At 44.6% G+C, this 8,807-nt stretch overlaps 2 non-coding genes across 2 annotated transcripts; both read left to right on the forward strand.

Moving 5' to 3' along the window:
• Positions 1–426: 426 nt before the first annotated feature.
• On the forward strand, positions 427–500 carry trnat-agu. The gene has a single exon. It is a non-coding gene; the product is annotated as a tRNA-Thr (tRNA).
• Positions 501–1,448: 948 nt separating this feature from the next.
• trnat-agu lies at positions 1,449–1,522 on the forward strand. The gene has a single exon. It is a non-coding gene; the product is annotated as a tRNA-Thr (tRNA).
• Positions 1,523–8,807: the final 7,285 nt, after the last annotated feature.

An 8,807-nucleotide genomic window follows, 5' to 3' on the forward strand; every position in this document is an offset into this window, starting at 1 on the left:
ATTTCCTATAAATGGTTTAACCAGCTCCGTGTATTCTGGAGTCAAAGTGAAAGAAGAAGAGCACGCGCTGCGGCAGCACGACACCCCAGATCAGTGTGGATTTATTCGTTTTATTTTATTATATTTCTTCCTCTGCATTGTTGGGAAGGGCCGTAAGCATTTCACTGTTACTCACCTGTTTGTTTACGAAGCATGACACAAGTACATGTTGATTTGACACACAGGTTGAGTCTGGGGCGACGACTTTATGACCGAACACCATTGTCCGAGCTTGTAAATGTTTGAAATGTAAACTATGGGATCAATAATCGCTTAATTTATGTTCTGCAATGAAGCTCACTTGAGTAACACCGTATGAAATGTAAATTACGAAGTTTGAGATATACATGATGGAAATATAAAGCCTTTTTCACGTGAACATTCACTGGCGCCGTGGCTTAGTTGGTTAAAGCGCCTGTCTAGTAAACAGGAGATCCTGAGTTCGAATCTCAGCGGAGCCTTTTGTGAACATTACTGACTCTTTTTAAAAGGCCAGGCACCACTTGCTTAAATTACATTTTTGCATCTACCTATTTTGGGATTTGTTGGTATTTTGGTCAATTGATATTAGTATTTTCTAAAGGTAAACATAAAAATGTTAATTTTCTTTATTTTCCCAAATGGAAATACACTAATAGCTCACTACATACAATTAATTACACATAATGTAAAAGCCCATTTCATAGAGAATGTTTCAAACTGAACTATCTATAGTAACTTACTTTGAATAGATGGTGATTGGGCCTAAATAGGCGTTTGGTAGTCTAAATTCAGTGTACTTTTCTTCAACATTCATTTCCCGATAGTCAGACTCCCTTATATCTTCCCACAAGCCAACACAGACTCCCCCTTATTGTTTCTCATCTCCAGAACCATCTGCATTCACCACATGTTGTGTGATTATACTTAGATATATTCTCCAGACTTTCCCAGAGGGAATTGTTGATAGGTTGTTCATTTTTTAAATTCTAAATAACATTTTCGTTGGAAAAATGCGCCAAAAATGCATTTTAACGTTACATGACTAGTATTTTACTGACATAAATATATATATTTTTAAGCATTTATCCGCTATCTGCCCTGGACAAGTCCGGTCCTGGAGTGTCTTAAAATGAAACTAACATGTTTAGCCTGACTTCATCCAGTTTCCAGACACATTTATTTGCGCGATATGCAAATATTGCATATTTAACGTTGTATCGCCTCATTTAAATATTTTAATAAAATATTTTAGAAAAGTTGTAATACGAAAAAGTATTATGTTAGTGTCAATATTCAACTGGTAAAACCTGACTGTGATATGATGAAGCGAGAAAAAAAAGACCTTTGGAGAACACGGTCCCTATTTCCCGTTTCACATTTGACCAACAGTAAAGACATTTACCCTTTTATTTCCTTCACGACTCGGCGGCGCTGTGGCTTAGTTGGTTAAAGCGCCTGTCTAGTAAACAGGAGATCCTGAGTTCGAATCTCAGCAGTGCCTTTTTGTTTCTGTTAAATTTAAGGACCCACCACCTCTTCTCGAGGAGCTCCAAGCTTTGACAACGGTGATGACGAGGATATACGTCCCTGCCTTCCGGCAATCCAACCATAATGATATGTTGTAGAAAATTACATGGGGCCAGCATTTTAGTAACTAATTCAAACGAATTTAAGTTAAACATGGCGAATACCAAAAGAGTATTAAATTCAAATCAAAGTTTATTTGTCACATGCGCCCGAATACAACAGGTGTAGTAGACCTTACAGTAAAATGCCGAATACAACAGGTGTCGTAGACCTTAGAGTGAAATGCTAACTTACAAGCTAACTTACAAGCCCTTAACCAGCAATGTAGAAAAATACGTTTTAAGTAAAAAATATAAAATAAAAGTAAAATAATTCAACAGCAATAGTAAAATAAAAAGTGAGGCTATATACAGGGGCACACCCCCCTGAGCACGCCCCCCTGAGCACGCACCCCTGAGGGGCACCCCCCCGCACCCCACCCCGTGTTGAGGATCAGCGTGCAGATGTGTTGTTACCTACCCTTACCACCAGGGGACGGCCTGTCAGGAAGTCCAGGATCCAGTTGCAGAGGGAGGTGTTTAGTGCCAGGGTCATTAGCTTAGTGATGAGCGTCGGTGTCCACATCACTAACAAAAAGTTAGTGTGTCCAGATCCTCAAAAAGTTCTACAGCTGCACCATCAAGAGCATCCTGACCGATTACATCACCGCCTGGTATGGCAAATGCTCGGCATCCGACCGTAAGGCGCTACAGAGGGTAGTGGGAGCGGCCCAGTACATCACTGGGGACAAGCTTCCTGCCATTCAGGACCTATATAATAGGATGTGTCACAGGAAGGCCCAAAACATTGTCAAAGACTCCAGCTACCCAAGACATAGATTGTTTTCTCTGCTGCCGCATGGCAAACGGTACCGGAGCGCAAAGTCCAAAAGGCTCCTTTAACAGCTTCTACCCCCAAGCCATAAGACTGATGAACAATTAATCAAATGTCTACCCGGACTATTTGCATTTATTTCCCCCCACTGCTGCTATTCACTGTTTATTATCTATGTGTAACAGTATAACTTTAGACCGTTCCCTCGCCCCGACCTGGGCGCGAACCAGGGACTCTGCACACGTCAACAGTCCCCCTCGAAGCATCGTTACCGATTGAAACGCAATTTAGCGCGCACCACCGCTAACTAGCTAACCGTTTCACATCCGTTACATAATGCTTAGTCTCTACCCCTTGCCTACATGTACATATTACCTCAATTACCTCGACTAAACCTGTACCACCTCGGTACCTGTACCCCCTGTGTATATTCTCCTGATTCTTATTTTATTGTGTTTATTTAGTAAATATTTTCTTAACTGTCATTTTTTTTAAAACAACCTCATTGTTAGTTAAGGGCTTGTCAGTAAGCATTACACTGTAAGGTCAACACCTGTTTTATTTGGCGCATGTGACAAATAAAAATGTATTTGATTTTTTATTTTCATAGAATCACTGGTGCGAATGCAATACCACCATCCGGCCTTTCGGGGTCAGGATTTGACGACAACATTATAACGACGTATTCAATGAAGACCTCCCTGCACGGGATGGGGAAAAAACATTATTCAATTCGAAGAAGGATCTGCTCGGCATACCAAACTGCAGCGACCGCAAAACTAGGATTTGGGTTGAATTTAAATATGACAGACAACGCGTAACTGCACGGTAAATGATCACTGCACCATTGTCCACTTTCATGCACAGGATAGTGCCTAAAGGGAGATGAAAATACTCGGCTGTGGACGGAGAATAAATAACAGCTATAAACACCGAACAGTCCAACCCGAAATAAAGGACGGGACAGTGTCGTAACTGCACTGCCGACGTGCCTTTCTCTTCTGTCTCCCAAACGCAGAGACTTTTCCCTTCCTTTAGGATTTAAATCAACGCGGAAACCAAACGAGCCATTGAAGCAGAGACCGAAGATGTACGATCACATCTCTTTTCACTGTATCACATTGTCCTAGCGGGCTGCCTCTGAGTAGCGTATGAAGCTTCTTCTTTTTGCGCTACAAACACAATTTACCCACGTCCTAGTTTATATATATTTTTTCTACAGAGAGGGGACTTGAGTTCATGACATCTGCAAAGGTCACGGAAAATATTCGGAGGCTATTGCTACAGATGTTACGGAAATTACCCCCAAGATGACAAAAGAACGAGCTGGGCTGCTGGAATGATGGATCGGATTGGAGCGCCGGGTCTTCTCCTGGTCATATGGATATTAATACGGTTCGCTTCGGTCTGTGTCGGTCAGTACTCTTATTTAGACATATTGCTTTGTTGTTGTTGTTCAATTGGAATGTTTTCTGATACTCTACTGGTTTCCCGTTGGATAATATGATGTATTGATCTAAAACTTTGTCATATTTCACAAAACCACATCATTTTAAATCACGTGTTGTGCTGCTGCATTTGGTCACAGACTCCGTCCTTCATTTCCTTCATCTATTAACACAGACTATTAAAGCTCATCTGAGTTAGGTGATGGTTCGGCTACTTCTATAGGCAGAACCAGAACCAGAACCAGACAGTGTGGGTGTTAATAGTATTGGAATGTTGTGTGCTTCCCTAGAGATGGATCATCTTTGCCATGGTGTCTGTCGTTGTGGGTCATCTGGGTCATCTGCAACATGTACCATGACAGGATTTCATTGATTTCTACTGAGAAATGATAGTCGTAGTTTGTTGATGGTGTTATGTGCAAACACGCATACACACACACACACAGAGACACACACACAGACACACACACACACACACACACACACACACACACACACACACACACACACACACAGACACACACACACACACACACACACACACACACACACACACACACACACACACACACACACACACACACACACACACACACACACACACACACACACACACACACACACACACACACACACAGAGACACAAACACACACGCGCACATACACACACACACACACACCAAAACTCAGCATCGATACAGCGGACCCTCTGGCTATCTGCATTACATCATCGTGCCCAGCGTCAATCCCTTAATGTTTTGCTCTAGTGCAGATGAAAATAGGGCCAGCCCACAGACACAGAGCAGAGGATAGTCTGGTTACGAGCCAGCCCACTGACACAGAGGAGAGGATAGTCTGGCTACGAGCCAGCCCACAGACACAGAGGAGAGGATAGTCTGGCTACGAGCCAGCCCACAGACACAGAGGAGAGGATAGTCTGGCTACGAGCCAGCCCACAGACACAGAGGAGAGGATCATCTGGCTACGAGCCAGCCCACAGACACAGAGGAGAGGATAGTCTGGCTATGAGCCAGCCCACAGACACAGAGCAGAGGATCATCTGGCTACGAGCCAGCCCACAGAGCAGAGGATAGTCTGGCTACAAGCCAGCCCACAGACACAGAGCAGAGGATAGTCTGGCTACAAGCCAGCCCACAGACACAGAGCAGAGGATAGTCTGGCTACAAGCCAGCCCACAGACACAGAGCAGAGGATAGTCTGGCTACAAGCCAGCCCACAGACACAGAGCAGAGGATAGTCTGGCTAGTCTGGCGAGCCAGCCCACAGACACAGAGCAGAGAAGAGGATAGTCTGGCTACGAGCCAGCCCACAGACACAGAGCAGAGGATCATCTGGCTACGAGCCAGCCCACAGACACAGAGCAGAGGATAGTCTGGTCAGACACAGAGCAGAGGATAGTCTGGCTGAGCCAGCCCACAGACACAGAGCAGAGGATAGTCTGGCTACGAGCCAGCCCACAGACACAGAGCAGAGGATAGTCTGGCCAGCCCACAGACACAGAGCAGAGGATAGTCGAGCCAGCCCACAGACACAGAGCAGAGGATAGTCTGGCTACGAGCCAGCCCACAGACACAGAGCAGAGGATAGTCTGGCTACAAGCCAGCCCACAGACACAGAGCAGAGGATAGTCTGGCTACAAGCCAGCCCACAGACACAGAGCAGAGGATAGTCTGGCTACGAGCCAGCCCACAGACACAGAGCAGAGGATAGTCTGGCTACGAGCCAGCCCACAGACACAGAGCAGAGGATAGTCTGGCTACAAGCCAGCCCACAGACACAGAGCAGAGGATAGTCTGGCTACGAGCCAGCCCACAGACATAGAGCCAGCCCACAGACACAGAGGAGAGGATAGTCTCTGGCCAGCCCACAGACACAGAGGAGAGGAGCCACCCCACAGACACAGAGCAGATGATCATTTGGCTACGAGCCAGCCCACAGACACAGAGGAGAGGATAGTCTGGCTACAAGCCAGCCCACAGAGTTGGCATTTTGCCGATAGAGCCTCAGTAATGTTAGTATAAGTCAAATGATTACCAGGAAAAACAACAAAGATATTTGAATACGTCTACAGGTGACGTCACTGTATAGAAACTTAATATCAGAGGAAACACAAGCAGAACCCAAAGACAATATCACATTGAAAGATGAATCCTCTGTATATGTTTATTATAGTGTAATGATTAGCCACTCAGCTACTATGGTCGATCTCTGTCTGAGCAGATATCCTCCTTCCTCTGCTACCTCAGGAGGCTGCTGCCACGCCCCCATCCCTTCCCCTCCTCCCCTTCCTCCCCCTCCTCCCTCCTCCTTCCCCTCCTCCCTCCTCCTCCTCCCCCCTCCTCCCCCTCCTTCTCCTCCCCTCCTCCTCCCCCCTCCCTCCTCCCTCCTCCCTCCCCCTCCCCCCCCCTCCCCCCTCACCTCCCTCCCCATCCTCCCCTCCCCCTCCTCACCTTCCTCCTCCCTCCTCCTCCCCTCCTTCTCCTCTCCACTCCCATGGGGCCCCTGGTTCCAGAGGTGGAGGTGTGAACTGAAGGGATCATTATGGAGCTACAGTGGTGTGTGTGTGTGTGTGAGTGTGTGTGTGTGTGTGTGTGTGTGTGTGTGTGTGTGTGTGTGTGTGTGTGTGTGTGTGTGTGTGTGTGTGTGTGTGTGTGTGTGTGTGTGTGTGTGTGTGTGTGTGTGTGGAGAGAGTGGGAGTGTAGACCTGTAGTTTGTTCCCTCTCTTTACCTGTCACACTAAAGAGGCCTCCTAACCCCCCTTTCCCTCCTCCTCCTTCCTACAGGAGCCGACATAGAGAGGCTTGTTCCTACCTTATTAGGAGGGAACCTCTTACTTCCACAAAGGGCTGTTTTCTTTATCTGCACATTATAGACTGTAACTGAAGCAGAGACAGGATGCTGACAACTGTTGTGATCCAAGTTAGAACCTGGTGTTTTCATTAGAAGTCCTCTAGCATCTCTGCTTTATAGGTGAGCTGATCATCAGAGTAAAAATCACCTTATAAATGATGAATAACTATCACTGTCCTCTCTGTGGTCATATATAAACTATCACTGTCCTCTCTGTGGTCATATATAAACTATCACTGTCCTCTCTGTGGTCATATATTACCTATCACTGTCCTCTCTGTTGTCATATATTAACTATCACTGTCCTCTCTGTTGTCATATATTACCTATCACTGTCCTCTCTGTGGTCATATATTAACTATCACTGTCCTCTCTGTGGTCATATATTACCTATCACTGTCCTCTCTGTTGTCATATATTACCTATCACTGTCCTCTCTGTTGTCATATATTACCTATCACTGTCCTCTCTGTTGTCATATATTAACTATCACTGTCCTCTCTGTTGTCATATATTACCTATCACTGTCCTCTCTGTTGTCATATATTAACTATCACTGTCCTCTCTGTTGTCATATATTAACTATCACTGTCCTCTCTGTTGTCATATATTACCTATCACTGTCCTCTCTGTGGTCATATATTAACTATCACTGTCCTCTCTGTTGTCATATATTAACTATCACTGTCCTCTCTGTGGTCATATATTAACTATCACTGTCCTCTCTGTTGTCATATATTAACTATCACTGTCCTCTCTGTGGTCATATATTACCTATCACTGTCCTCTCTGTGGTCATATATTAACTATATCTCTAGTCCTGTAGTGTTTACTACATCACCATGTGTCTCTGTAGTGTTTACTACATCACCATGTGTCTCTAGTCCTGTAGTGTTTACTACATCACCATGTGTCCTGTAGTGTTTACTACATCACCATGTGTCCTGTAGTGTTTACTACATCACCATGTGTCTCTAGTCCTGTAGTGTTTACTACATCACCATGTGTCTCTAGTCCTGTAGTGTTTACTACATCACCATGTGTCTCTAGTCCTGTAGTGTTTACTACATCACCATGTGTCCTGTAGTGTTTACTACACCACCATGTGTCTCTGTAGTGTTTACTACATCACCATGTGTCTCTGTAGTGTTTACTACATCACCATGTGTCCTGTAGTGTTTACTACATCACCATGTGTCTCTGTAGTGTTTACTACATCACCATGTGTCCTGTAGTGTTTACTACATCACCATGTGTCCTGTAGTGTTTACTACATCACCATGTGTCTCTGTAGTGTTTACTACATCACCATGTGTCTCTGTAGTGTTTACTACATCACCATGTGTCTCTAGTCCTGTAGTGTTTACTACATCACCATGTGTCTCTGTAATGTTTACTACATCACCATGTGTCCTGTAGTGTTTACTACATCACCATGTGTCTCTGTAGTGTTTACTACATCACCATGTGTCTCTGTAGTGTTTACTACATCACCATGTGTCCTGTAGTGTTTACTACATCACCATGTGTCTCTGTAGTGTTTACTACATCACCATGTGTCCTGTAGTGTTTACTACATCACCATGTGTCTCTGTAGTGTTTACTACATCACCATGTGTCCTGTAGTGTTTACTACATCACCATGTGTCTCTGTAGTGTTTACTACATCACCATGTGTCTCTGTAGTGTTTACTACATCACCATGTCTCCTGTAGTGTTTGCTACATCACCATGTGTCTCTAGTCCTGTAGTGTTTACTACATCACCATGTGTCCTGTAGTGTTTACTACATCACCATGTGTCCTGTAGTGTTTACTACATCACCATGTGTCTCTGTAGTGTTTACTACATCACCATGTGTCTCTGTAGTGTTTACTACATCACCATGTGTCTCTGTAGTGTTTACTACATCACCATGTGTCCTGTAGTGTTTACTACATCACCATGTGTCCTGTAGTGTTTACTACATCACCATGTGTCTCTGTAGTGTTTACTACATCACCATGTGTCCTGTAGTGTTTACTACATCACCATGTGTCTCTGTAGTGTTTACTACATCACCATGTG

This window comes from Oncorhynchus tshawytscha, unplaced genomic scaffold (genome assembly GCF_018296145.1).
Source record: "Oncorhynchus tshawytscha isolate Ot180627B unplaced genomic scaffold, Otsh_v2.0 Un_contig_2731_pilon_pilon, whole genome shotgun sequence".
NCBI lineage: Eukaryota > Metazoa > Chordata > Actinopteri > Salmoniformes > Salmonidae > Oncorhynchus > Oncorhynchus tshawytscha.